Here is a 15,216-nt window from a genome sequence, read left to right as displayed (position 1 = left end):
AATTCACATATTTGTTAACTTTACAAACACATGGAGAACTACTTCTCTTAAATTGGACTAGATTTATAACACCTAGCCTTTATAATGCCAAAGGAAAGTCCAATTATACACCATGCCTCTTCTGAACTGCATGTATTGCTATTCTGTTTGGGTTATTTACCTCCATCATATAAGGATTGGTAATCAGAGTCTAGGAGGGTATGGGTTAGTGTCAGGGATTCAGTATTTTGAATGGAAAATAGGAAAATGAATCCAATGTGTATGCAATTCTGTGCTACACAAAAATCTTCCCACTCTCATCAAGAACAATGCCTTGACATTACCTTTGGCCGAAGTAAGACACAATTTGAAGAGAATAGTTAGAAAATCTGTGAATACATATATACATTGGAAAATGCACAGGAGTTCACAACCTTGGAGGTGGTAGAGGTGTTTCCACAAGTAAGGCACAGGGTAAACAATCCACAAGCATGGAGCTCTGCTGGCCTAAAGACTTCTTGGGAAACTGCCTCTGAGGTTGGACGCTTGAAATATATGTTGTTGTCAGGAGCTTTACCTTCCTTTGTAGTGAGACCATCAAAGCTTGGTCTGCATCTATGTGGCCTGGAGGACATGGTTTCTGATTTTCCAATGAACATGAGGCAGCAGTGCTGAATTCTCTCTTTGTAGGTAAACTGTGGCCACTGGGGTCTAAGAGTTTCCCCGTGTGGACTGTGAGGCCATTTTTTCATCCTCCAATTTTGCTGGTGTTCCTTGCTGCTTCACTGGGAGTTTCCTACTTGCTTCATGAAATACAAGGAGTTCAACTGGGACACAGTGCTGGAGGGAGTTCTGTCACGTGTGCTGACTCAGGGTCCTAGGAGAATGCACCAACCAGGCTTCTATCCCACAGAGCTTGCCCCCTTGACCACAGCAACCTGATTCTGAACATTGCCCGGAAACCTCTCCATATAACAAGATGCCTTTACATATAAGGGTCTGCTGGCTGCACCGTGTCAGTCACAAGCCATGTGGAAGCCAGTGGCAGATCCACATGGCCCCACCACAGATGTTTTATCACACACCTGCACACCACTGCTCTAGGCCCACTAATCAGCAGGCTCCAACTTACTGGCATCTCTGTTATACACCGTTTTCATGAAACCCAGTCTATCAAGGCACTGTCTGGTACACTCATGATCAGCAACAGGACATCCAAAGGTTCTCCAGTGCCACCTGGTCATGGGAATTTCAAAAATTTCATGGTATTTATCAAGCTATTTTTCAAGGATGATCTTGGAGGCACTGTGGCTTTCTATTCATTCAGGAACCACTAAATGGTGAGGAAGCTGATTTCAATGAAAGCTCTGGGGAAACACTCAGAGGCAAGGCTTCCCAAGAGTGGCCAAAAGGTCACATCAAGCCAGGCCCATTGAGGTCTACAATGTGAGGTCCCTGTGTGTTTTGACTCTCAATTATGGCTGCCAGGTCTTTAAGAATAAAGAATAAATTTAAAAATATCCTGGCTGAGATTCCCAGTGCCCTGTGGAAAGCCACCAAGGGCCTAGATCTCATTTTCCAAGGGCAACTCTCATGCATGGCCTCGTAAAATCCCAACACAATTCATGGCAATGCTTCTCTGAGTTCAGTTCCAGAACTCAGTCTCTAAGGGGAATCACGCCAGAGTTCAAGACCAGGTGGACCAAGTCATCCCTTCCAACCGCCACAGAAATGACCACAATTCAACCCAAAACACTGCCACATGGCCCTCATCTTCTTCCATATAGACACTCTTCATAACCTCTGGCTGGAGGTTTCCATGAGGGAGGCAGCCCTAGAGAGTGTCTAGAATAACCTCCCTTGCCCCTCATTTGCCTAATGTTAGGGTGGCCTGTACACCCTTCCTGTGAACCAGGAGTGATCAAATACACCTGCCATTAATACTGGTCTGCTTCTCCAATTTGAGGCCTCATGACTTTTGGGTATAGATTCTTTGTGTGAATTGGAGACATGAGAAAACCCAAGAACCTATGGGCTAGACTCTGCAGGGCTTTGAAGAACTCATTTGACACAAAGGATCCCTATTCTCACTTGATGGAGGTCAGGAACCTTCCAGAGGAAAGTGAGAGACTTCATCCACAATGACTGCTTTTTTTGCAATTTTGGCTTTGGATGCACACATGGGATCTTTCTTTAATCCATCAGGTGCTGTGAATCTAAGCCACAGCCTAACACAGGGCCAAGAGGCTGATTCACACACATCCCTTTGCACAGGAATTAAGCAAAAAGCCACAGGTGATGCCCCTTCATTTCCATTTGAAAAAGGTTCACTTCAGCCTTCACAAGGAGGTAGCCTGAGGCAAACACCTTCCTGACATTCAGGGCAAGGGAACAATAGGTAAGCAAAAGGCCCAAAGCAGGGTTTCTCCACTGACACTTTACTGGTCACACTGATATCTGAGTTTTCTGAGATGCTTGCCATTCCCTTCAGTTATCCAGTACAAGGCCATGTCACAGAGCTCGGAGGTGGTACATATCTTGGACATAAAACCATGAGCCTATTCTGGAGAGTGGCCAGAATTTAGGAAGAAAACAGGAACTTAGCAAGATAGTAGGTTTTGCCCATAGATAAGGCAAGCCCCAGTCCATTCATAAATTGGAAACCAGGAATGCTGGAAAGTTTTCTACTACACAGGACACATCTATTGATTCATTCTCTTTTCTAATGTCTACAACCAGGGATACAGTGGGATACACAGACATAGAAACACTCACCATGTCAAACGAGTTACAAGAAACAGTCCACTCCAAACCAAACAAACTGCCTTTCCTACCTATTCTCAGAACATGAGACAAAACCATAAACTCACAACCACACGCACTAAGGCACCTCCTTCCCCCAAGTAGGTCTGTGACTATCCGGAGTGTCTTCTGACTGGTCGGCCATACAATGTTCCCCCAAAATGGCCCTTCTTCTCTCAGATCTGGCCTCCTTGTCCTACTCAATGAAGTTGTCAGGAGCCACCCGTGAGCCACTCACTACCAGCTTTGTCAGAAAACTCCCCTCTCCAGAGCTTTGTTGGCATTTGGTCATCCTCACATCAGTAGGTACCAAGAAAGACTGACTCTATTCTTGGTAAATGAAAACAAGTGAGCCCACTGGGACTGGGAGTGAAACTGGCTCTGGGTGCCTGGCGTGCTGCTTGCCAAGTTCAGCGAGTTCCATCACCAAGGAAGTGAGGTGAGGTCACTTCCTTCAGGAACTGAATGAGGTCACTGCCTTGGCAACCAAATTGTCCTAACAGTTGCTTCCAAGGGTCCCATGAGATGGAGGCTGCCCCTGCTTCCTGTGACACTTTCAAAACTTAGAATGGTATATCCTCCATAGGCACCGAGGAACACCTTTCCACACAGGCCTGGTTTGGTCCATCTTGTCTACATTAAAAAGAGAGAGCGTCATACAGACACACCCCTTCATCCTGACTAGGTTGTTTGCCATGGAAGATGACTTTTGCTCTCTCATGTCCTTCAGAGCTGCCTACATCTTCTCCAGGGATCATTTCTGCATGGACCTTTGAGTTCTCAGCAGGTAGAAGATCCCCTACATTCCTCTATTGTAAGACCAACTCTGTCCCTGCTCTTCTGTAAAGTTGGATTGAGGGAACAGTGTATGGTTAGGGGTAAGAACATGTTTGATTTGGGTTTGGAATCATTCTACTGGATGAAGAATGGTATTGGGAACCTGCAATATTTATAATAATATATAGGTGAAGTATATGTATGAAAACAGAAATCTAAGTAAGCTTTGAAGCCCAGAAGGGCATTGGGCTCTTGACTGGGATACTTAGCTTTGAATTACATTCTGCACAGATGTCTCAGATAAATTGATATACAATGGCATAGGGCCTTGTACCTTGGATGATTAATTGTGGAAGACAACATCCAGTCAAAAAGGGATAGTAGGTAGGATTAGGAAGATAGTCAGTTAGTTTAGGCAGAAGAGTGAGTGTAACATTTGGACCAAAAGTTCTTTAGCAGTAGGGTGTCAGTTAGAGAGTAGATGTAAATGTCAGCACATGTGAAGAGTCAGTCACAATAATGAATATGGGAAATTATGTAGGAAAGCAGATAAAATAGAGACATTGGGAAATCACTCAAAGTATAAAGTGAGTGATAGGATTCGATATTTTCAACAGGGTTGAGGTTGAATATGTAATCTTACGACGAAGCAACTGTGTAGTCACCAAGAGGATTGACATTTGAGAGCATTAGGCACCTGGACAAGGATGTTTTTAGTAATCCATGCTCACTTTCCATTTAGACTTTGGTACAATCATAAGTGTGAACTTTGCATTATGTGTCCAGAATATCACTGTGATAAAATGTATATGTAGATCAGGTGACATGAGTATTTCTTCCACCATTTCTGGGAGCAATATCTTGCAGACGTATTGATTAGTATTTGGGGGCACCAATAGGTGTACCCTGTGTCTATGAATATAGAGATAATGCATGAATAGACCATATTGTGAATAAATAATATAACTGGTTCCAATTTACATAATGGATTGAACTGATACCTGAAAATATATAGGAAATCTAATATTGATACACAATCATTCATTCCAACCAGTTATATGTCTAGTGGTAATATTAGGGTTATGGTTTACCATGAAGGCTGTGTGAGATTTGCTTGAAAAGTGATTATGGAAATCGAAAATAATGTGTTTGGAAAGAAGTCTCATGAAAAGACCAGTCCAGAAACATACAGGAGTACATGTGTTCTGAAGCATGAAGTGATTGAAAGTGAACCAAATGCCTGGAAATTTGTGAACTTGTGGATGAAATATATATCCTATGATGTGCATCAACTGAAGAAATAGTGATGTACCAGTGTCGAAAAAAAAAAGAAACGTCAAAATACACATCATGTATCATAGGAATCTACTTGCATTGATGCTAAACAAGGTCAGTTACTGGAGAAATATTAGGATTTCTAAGCACCATTCACTAGGAAACAAATGTGTATTTCAGGTGGATGAATATTTCTGAGAATAATCTTTTGAAAAGATGATTATAAATCCACATACATGAACATGAATGAATTTAGAGTGTGTATAATAAGACATATATATTTCATACTTTGAAAAATCTGGAGAGAGTGTGTGTGTGTGTGTATACACACACACACACACACACACACATTCAAACAAAACAAACACAGAGAGACTTTAAAAAGAAGAAATATATATGCCAATCAAAATTCATCATGAAATATATATCATCCACAGATCCAAAAATATTTAATTTACTGAACATGGATTTATGTATCATGTTGTTCAAGTAGAAAGCTCACCCATAGGTTGAATTTTCAGTTCCAACAGCATTTAGGAGGAGTGATCTCTTCTGACAATTTGTATCTGCCATGTCAGCCACCTCACAAGAATGTACGTGGGATACCAGGTAGGATTCTCTATGTGCATGTAAAAATACATGTGCTGAATAGCCTACAGAGAAAGGGAGACAGGAATTCACATATTTCTTAACTTTACAAACACATGGAGAACTACTTCTCTTAAATTGGACTAGATTCATAACACCTAGCCTTTATAATGCCAAAGGAAAATCCAATTATACATCATGCTTTTCTGAACTGCATGGATTGCTATTCTGTTTGGGTTATTTTCCTGCATCATATCAGGATTGGTAATCAGAGTCTAGGAGGGTATGGGTTAGTGTCAGGGATTCAGTAATTTGAATGGAAAATAGGAAAATGAATCCAATGTGTATGCAATTCTGTGCTACACAAAAATCTTCCCACTCTCATCAAGAACAATGCCTTGACATTACCTTTGGCCGAAGTAAGACACAATTTGAAGAGAAGAGTTAGAAAATCTGTGAATACATATATACATTGGAAAATGCACAGGAGTTCACAACCTTGGAGGTGGTAGAGGTGTTTCCACAAGTAAGGGACAGGGTAAACAATCCACAAACATGGAGCTCTGCTGTCCTAAAGACTTCTTGGGAAACTGCCTCTGAGGTTGGACCCTTGAAATATATGTTGTTGTCAGGAGATTTATCTTCCTTTGTAGTGAGACCATCAAAGCTTGGTCTGCATCTATGTGGCCTGGAGGACATGGTTTCTGATTTTCCAATGAACATGAGGCAGCAGTGCTGAATTCTCTCTTTCTAGGTAAACTGTGGCCACTGGGGTCTAAGAGTTTCCCCATGTGGACTGTGAGGCCATTTGGTCATCCTCCAATTTTGCTTGTGTTTCCTGCTGCTTCACTGGGAGTTTCCTACTTGCTTCATGAAATACAAGGAGTTCAACTGGGACACAGTGCTGGAGGGAGTTCTGTCACGTGTGCTGACTCAGGGTCCTAGGAGAATGCACCAACCAGGCTTCTATCCCACAGAGCTTGCCCCCTTGACCATAGCAACCTGATTCTGAACATTGCCCGGAAACCTCTCCATATAACAAGATGCCTTTACATATAAGGTCTGCTGGCTGCACCGTGTCAGTCACAAGCCATGTGGAAGCCAATGGGAGATCCACATGGCACCACCACAGATGTTTTATCACACACCTGCACACCACTGCTCTAGGCCCACTAATCAGCAGGCTCCAACTTACTGGCATCTCTGTTCTACACCATTTTCATGAAACCCAGTCAATCAAGGCACTGTCTGGTACACTCATGATCAGCAACAGGACATCCAAAGGTTCTCCAGTGCCACCTGGTCATGGGAATTTCAAAAATTTCATGGTATTTATCAAGCCATTTTTCAAGGATGAACTTGGAGGCACTGTGGGTTTCTTTTCATTCAGGAACCACTAAATGGTGAGGAAGCTCATTTCAATGAAAGCTCTGGAGAAACACTCAGAGGCAATGCTTCCCAAGAGTGGCCAAAAGGTCACATCAAGCCAGGCCCATTTGATGTCTACAATGTGAGGTCCCTGTGTGTTTTGACTCTCAATTATGGCTGCCAGGTCTTTAAGAATAAAATCATGTGATATCCTTGCTGAGATTCCCAGTGCTCTGTGGAAAGCCACCCTGGGCCTAGATCTCAGTTTCCAAGGGCAACTCTCATGCGTGGCCTCCTAAAATCCCAACAGAATTCATGGCAATACTTCTCTGAGTTCAGTTCCAGAATTCAGTCTCTAAGGGGAATCACGCCAGAGTTCAAGACCAGGAGGACCAAGTTATCCCTTCCGACCGCCACAGAAATGACTACAATTCAAACCAAAACACTGCCACATGGCCCTCATCTTCTTCCATATAGACACTCATCATAACCTCTGGCTGGAGGTTTCCATGAGGGGGGCAGTCCAAGACATTGTCTAGAATATGCTCCCTTGCAACTCATTTGCCTAATGTCAGGGTGGTCTGGACAAACTTCCTGTGACCCAGGAGTGATCAAATACGCCTGCCATTTATACTGCTCTGCTTCTCCAATTTGAGGCCTACTGACTGTCAGGTATAGACTCTTTGTGTGAATTGGAGACATGAGAAAACCCAAGAATCTATGGGCTAGCCTCTGCAGGGCTTTGAAAAACTCATTTGACCCAAAGGATCCCTATTCTCACTTGATGGAGGACAGCAAATTTCCAGAGGAAGGCGAGGGACTTCATCCACAATGACTGCTCTTTTTGCAATTTTGGCTTTTGATGCACACATGGGATCTTTCTTTAATACATCAGGTGCTGAGAATCGAAGCCACAGCCTCACACAGGGCCAAGAGGCTGATTCACACACATCCCTTTGGACAGGAATTCACCAAAAAGCCACAGGTGATGCCCCTTCATTTCCATTTGAAAACTGTTTACTTCAGGCTTCACAAAGGGGTAGCCTGAGGCAAAGACCTTCCTGACAGTCAGGGCAAGGGAACAATAGGTAAGCAAAAGGCCCAAAGCAGGGTTTCTCCACTGACACTTTACTGGTCACACTGATATCTGAGTTTTCTGAGATGCTTGCCATTCCCTTCAGTTATCCAGTACATGGCCATGTCACAGAGCTGGGAGGTGGTACATTTCTTGGACACAAAACCATGAGCCTATTCTGGAGAGTGGCCAGCATTCAGGAAGAAAACAGGAACTTAGCAAGATAGTAGGTGTTGCCCATAGAAAAGGCAAGCCCCAGTCCATTCATAAATTGGAAAGCATGAATGCTGGAAAGTTTTCTACTAGACAGGACACATCCAATGATTCATTCTCTTTTCCAATGTCTACAACCAGGGATACAGTGGGATACACAGACATAGAAACACTCGCCTTGTCAAAGGACTTACTGGAAACAGTCCACTCCAAACCAAACAAACTGCCTTTCCTACCTATTCTCAGAACATGAGACAAAACCATAAACTCACAAGGACACCCACTAAGGCACCTCCTTCCTCCAAATAGGTCTGTGACTATCCGGAGTGTCTTCTGACTCGTGGGCCATACAATGTTCCCCCAAAATGGCCCTTCTTCTCTCAGATCTGGCCTCCTTGGCCTACTCAATGAAGTTGTCAGGAGCCACCCGTGAGCCACTCACTACCTGCTTTCTCAGAAATGTCCCCTCTTCAGACTTTCCTGGCATTTGGTCATCCTCACATCAGTAGGTACCAAGAAAGACTGACTCTGTCCTTGGTAAATGCAAACAAGTCAGCCCACTGGGACTGGGACTGAAACTGGCTCTGGGTGCCTAGCTTCCTGGTTGCCAAGTTCAGAGAGTTCCATCACCAAGGAAGGGAGGTGAGGTCACTTCCTTCAGGAACTGAATGAGGTCACTGCCTTGGCAACCAAATAGTCCTAACAGTTGCTTCCAAGGGTCCTATGAGATGGAGGCTGCCCCTGCTTCCTGTGACACTTTCACAAGTTAGAATGGTATATCCTCCATAGGCACCCAGGAACAGCTTTCCACACAGGCCTGGTTGGGTCCATCTTGTCTACATTAAGAAGAGAGATGCTCATTCAGACAAATCCCTTCATCCTGACCAGGTTGTTTGCCATGGAAGATGACTTTTGCTCTCTCATGTCCTTCAGAGCTGCCTACATCTTCTCCAGGGATCATTTCTGCATGGACCTTTGAGTTCTCAGCAGGTGGAAGATCCCCTACATTCCTCTATTGTAAGACCAACTCTGTCCCTGCTCTTCTGTAAAGTTGGATTGAGGGAACAGTGTACGGTTAGGGGTAAGAACATGTTTGATTTGGGTTAGGAATCATTCTACTTGATGAAGAATGGTATTGGGTACATGTGATATTTATAATAATATATAGGTGAAGTATATGTACGAAAACAGAAATCTAAGTAAGCTTTGAAGCCCAGAAGAGCATTGGGCCCTTGACTGGGATACTTACCTTTGAATTACATAATGCACAGATGTCTCAGATAAATTGATATGCAATGGCATAAGACCTTGTACCTTGGATGATTGAATGTGGAAGAGAACATCCAGTCAAAAAGGGATAGTAGGTAGGATTAGGAAGATAGTCAGTAGGTTTAGGAAGAAGAGTGAGTATAACATTTAGACCAAAAGTTCTTTAGCAGTAGGGTGTCAGTTAGAGAGTAGATGTAAATGTCAGCAGATGTGAAGAGTCAATCACAAGAATGAATATGGGAAATTATGTAGGAAAGCAGATATCAATAGAGACATTGGGAAATCAGTCAAAGTATAAAGTGAGTGATAGGATTGTATATTTTCAACAGGGTTGAGGTTGAATATGTAATCTTAGGAAGAAGCAACTGAGTAGTCACCAATAGGATTGACATTTGAGAGCATTAGGCCCCTGGACAAGGATGTCTTTAGTAATCCATGCTCACTTTCCATTTAGACTTTGGTACAATCATAAGTGTGAACTTTGCATTATGTGTCCAGATATCACTGTGATAAAATGTATATGTAGATCAGGTGACATGAGTATTTCTTCCACCATTTCTGGGAGCAATATCTTGAAGACGTATTGATTAGTATTTGGGGGCACCAATAGGTGTACCCTGTGTCTATGAATATAGAGATAATGCATGAATAGACCATACTGTGAATAAATAATATAACTTGTTCCAATTGACATAATGGATTGAACTGATACCTAAAAATATATTGGAAATCTAATATTGATACACAATCATTCTTTCCAACCAGTTATATATCTAATGGTAATATTAGGGTTCTGGTTTACCATGAGGGTGTGTGAGATTTGCTTGAAAAGTGATTATGGAAATCGAAAATAATGTGTTTGGAAAGAAGTCTCATGAAAAGACCCGTCCAGAAATATACAGGAGTACATGTGTTCGGAAGCAGGAAGTGATTGAAAGTGAACCAAATGCCTGGAAATTTGTGAACTTGTGGATGAAATATATATCCTATGATGTGCATCAACTGAAGAAATAGTGATGTACCAGTGTCGAAAAAAAAAACGTCAAAATACACATCATGTATCATAGGAATCTACTTGCATTGATGCTAAACTCGGTCAGTTACGGTAGAAATATTAGGATTTCTAATTACCATTCACTAGGAAACAAATGTGTATTTCAGGTGGATGAATATTTCTGAGAATATTCTTTTGAAAAGATGATTATAAATCCACATACATGAACATGAATGAATTTAGGGATTGTATAATAAGACATATATTTCATACTTTGAGAACTCAGGATAGAGTGTGTGTGTGTGTCTGTGTGTGTGTGTCTGTATATATATATATATATATATATATATATATATATACATATATATACATTCAAACAATACAAACACACAGAGACTTTAAAAAGTCGAAATATATATGCCAATCAAAATTCCTCATGATATATATATATACATATATCATCTACAGATCCAAAAATATTTAATTTACTGAACATGGATTTATGTATCATGTTGTTCAAGTAGAAAGCTCACCCATAGTTTGAATTTTCAGTTCCAACAGCATTTAGGAGGAGTGATCTCTTCTCACAATTGGTATCTGCCATGTCAGGCACCTCACAAGAATGTTCGTGAGATACCAGGTAGGATTCTATATGTGCATGTAAAAACACATGTGCTGAATAGGCTACAGAGAAAGGGAGAAAGGAATTCATATATTTGTTAACTTTAACAACACATGGAGAACTACTTCTCTTAAATTGTACTAGATTTCCTTTATAATGCAAAAGGAAAGTCCAATTATACACCATGCCTCATCTGAACTGCAGGTATTGCTATTCTGTTTGGGTTATTTTCCTCCATCATATCAGGATTGGTAATCAGAGTCTAGGAGGGTGTGTGCTAGGAGCCACAGCAAAAATATTGATACAGGCACCTTTGGGTTTAGTGACTGCCAGCCAGCCATTGAGATTATGATTATGTTAAGTAACATTCAGATGGTACTTGGACTCCTGCTGATTACCTGGGCCCGTTACGGGTCTCAGGTTACTCATGTCACTCTTATAATGGGAGAGTTCCCATTGGTTGGGAAAGGATGGTAGGAGTGTGTTCCGGGGGAATTGGGGCCCCCGTCTCAGGTAGAACACACGTGGTTGGACCCACTTGTTAGGGGAGGCACACGGCCTCTCACAAAATAAAACTTTGTTTCAGTTTGACTGGCTTGTGTTTTTGTGCCCAGCCGGGTTGCAAGATTGCAAGCTGGCGTACACTGACAGCCCAGCAGGGAGGCGCCCAGCAGGAAGGCAGCAGGCGGTGCTCGGCGACAGCAGCGGCAGGAGCGAGCTCCGAAAAGCCCGCATGGCCCAGGCCGAGCAGCCTGCAGCATTTTGGTGGCCCTGTATGGGGAACGCCCAAAATTTAAAGGTGAGTAATATCGCTGGCCCCTAAGGAAAGGCGACAGAATGGGTATTCCTGTTTTGATTTATTCTGCTTTTATTTCAGGCTCTCTAGCCTTACAATTTTTTCAGGCGAATTGGGAAAAATGGTTGGCTCAAGGTTTGAAGTTATTCGGCCCTGAGAGAGAGAAAATTGATATAATCATTTTCCTCCTCTCCGTTTCTGTTTCATTCTGTTTTGGCTTTCTTCTAACCTATCTTATTGGGTTATGTTACCTTTATAGTAGATTAGAATCTAGTAAAAAACAAACCGAAAAACTGTTAAGTAAATTGTTAGAGGTCCAGGCCATGGCAGAAAACATATTAGGTCAAGCAAAACAAAAGGTCTCTCAAGCTAGTCAGACAGAAGAAAATTTGAAGAAGGCAAGCTCAGGGAAAAAACGGTCGTCAGATAGGGAGGCTGCTACTAACTCCGTTCCACCACCAGAGGGCGTAATTCAACCAACAGCTTTACCTGCCTCCATAGATGATGAACGGAATCCTGAGGCTGGACCCCAAAAGTTAGCATGCCCTGTAGTTGAGCGGGGAGAAGAAAGACAATGAGCTTACCGTGCCTTAGATTTCAAAATAGTAAAGCAATTAAAGGAAGCTGTAGCAACCTACGGCCCGGCCGCTCCCTTCACAGTCAGTATGGTCGAATCTATTACCAGCTGGGACTTAACACCAGCAGATTGGACTAATGTGTGTCAGTCTGTGCTAAATGGAGGACAATATTTATTATGGAAATTTGCCAATGAGGAATTTTGCAAGGAGACAGCTAGGCGAAATGCAGCAGCAGGTTACCCTGAAAGAGATTTAAAAATGTTATTAGGGAGAGGAGCCTATGAAGGTCAGAGGCAACAGATCAGATATGATCCTGGCGTATATGCTCAGATTGCTATAGATGCAATTAGGGCATGGAAAACTTTGAAGGGACAAGGGGATTTACAAGGTCAACTATCTAAGATAATACAAGGAGTTAATGAGCCCTACGCTGACTTTGTAGCTAGACTTATTGAAACAGCCTCTGAGACATTTGAAAATACAGAACAGGTAATGCCATTTATAAAACAACTGGCTTACGATCAAGCAAATCGTTGCTGCAAAGAGGTCATTAGACCATGGAAACATGAAGATTTAAACACATATATTAAATTATGTAGAGACATTAATGAACAAGGACAAGTCATGGCAGCTGAAGTAAAACAGGCTTTAGATACCAAGCCAAAAACATGCTATAATTGCAATCAAAAAGGACATTTTAAAAGAAATTGCCCCATAGGAGGAGGGTTTAACAAAGCTAGGTATCAAAGGAGTAGAATCCCGGGTATTTGCCCACGATGCCATAGAGGGAGACATTGGGCTAATGAATGCCGTTCTCAAACCACCATAGAGGGTATTCCGTTATCAAAAAATGGACAAAGACCAAGTGTCTACCCATGATATGGTGGAGAAAGGTATCAGGCCCCGTTGCCAAAAAATGAATTGGAGGGCCCAATGCCCGGGGCCCAAAACCACAAATATACGGGGCAATGGAGGAACCCAACAGCACCATCAAGGTGGTGCCCAGGATGCATTATCCATTGGATCCCTCATCAGACAGACTAGAGGGAGCGCAGGGTTGGACATCTGTGCCTCCGCCAGAGCAGTATTAACTCCAGAGATGGGAGTTCAAATCATTCCCACAGGAATAAAAGGACCTCTTCCCCAGGGAACAGTAGGCTTATTATTAGGACGCAGTTCTTCTACACTTAAAGGACTTATGATAAGTCCTGGGGTAATTGATCCCGATTATGAGGGAGAAATAAAAATCATAGCTAGTTCTCCAAGAGGTATATCAGTAATTTCATCAGGAGATAGAATAGCACAGTTATTAATAATACCAAGCCTACATGATACATTTTCCAGTTGTAATGTAGAAAGAGGTTCCAAGGGATTAGGCTCCACAGGTGTAGATTGGGCTATGCTTTCTTTAAATTTAGATTATCGCCCTATGCTAAAATTAAATATTCAAGGACATGACTTTAATGGACTGCTGGACACAGGCGCTGACCTCAGCATCATATCTCGCCAGGAATGGCCTAAGCACTGGCCATTGCAACAAGCCACCCAAACGCTTAGAGGCCTAGGGGTGGCGACTAATCCCCATAGAAGTGCAGTGGTATTAGATTGGAAGGATCCTGAAGGATGTGAAGGAACTATACAGCCCTATGTATTGGACCATCTCCCCATAAATTTATGGGGACGAGACGTCCTAGATCAATTAGGATTGACATTAACAAATAACGTCAATCCTAACGCGCCCACTACTAGGGCAAAACAAGGCTTTAGAAAAGAAAAGAGATTAAGAGATCAAGAACAAGATATAACAGCACCAATTCAAATAGATCAAGAAATAAATAAACATGGATTGGGTTTTCAAAAAGGGCCACTGAGACAATCAAAATTACTTGGAAATCAGAAAGACCAGTGTGGGTTCCTCAGTGGCCCCTAACTAAAGAAAAGATACAAGTAGCCCATGATCTGGTCAAACAGCAATTAGCGGAAGGACATATACAACCTTCCGTATCTCCCCATAATACTCGCATTTTTGTCATTAAAAAGAAATCTGGTAAATGGAGATTATTACAAGATTTAAGAGCCATTAATAATGAGATGGTTATTATGGGACCTGCTCAATCAGGGATTCCCCAATTGTCTGCTCTACCAAAAACCTGGCATGTTCTAGCTATAGATATTAAAGATTGTTTCTTCTCAATTCCAATTCATCCCGAGGGTAGTCCACATTTTGCATTTACTATCCCTGCACTGAATCATGAAGGTCCTGATCAGAGATATGAACGGAAAGTACTCCCTCAAGGGATGGCTAACAGCCCAACTTTGTGCCAAATTTATGTTGATAAAGCAATCCAGCCACTTAGAAATCAAAATCCTGAACTACAGATATTTCACTACATGGATGATGTGTTAATGGCACATAAAGATAAAAACACATTGCTAGAATGTTATGCCACACTTACAAACTTATTAAAAAATTATAATCTAGAGATAGCAATAGATAAAGTACAATTAAATCTTCCAATTAATTATTTAGGAGTTCTATTATCCTCAACCATGGTCCGTCCACCAAAAATTCAAATACGAGTAGATCAACTCAAATCGCTTAATGACTTTCAAAAGTTATTGGGAGATATAAATTGGATAAGGCCTTATCTAGGCATACCAACAGGAGAATTAGGACCTTTATTTGATATTCTAAAAGGTCCATCAGATACAAATTCACCCCGCATGTTAACGCCTGAAGCTAGAAAGACATTAAAAATCATTGAGGCATATATGGAAAATATGCATTTGGATAGAATTGATATAAGTTTGCCTTTATTATTTATTGTACTACCGACAAAAAATATTCCTACAGGAGTATTTTGGCAAGAAGGTCCATTA

This window comes from Urocitellus parryii, chromosome 5 (genome assembly GCF_045843805.1).
Source record: "Urocitellus parryii isolate mUroPar1 chromosome 5, mUroPar1.hap1, whole genome shotgun sequence".
NCBI classification, from domain to species: Eukaryota; Metazoa; Chordata; class Mammalia; order Rodentia; family Sciuridae; genus Urocitellus; species Urocitellus parryii.
This window is presented reverse-complemented; position numbering follows the sequence as displayed.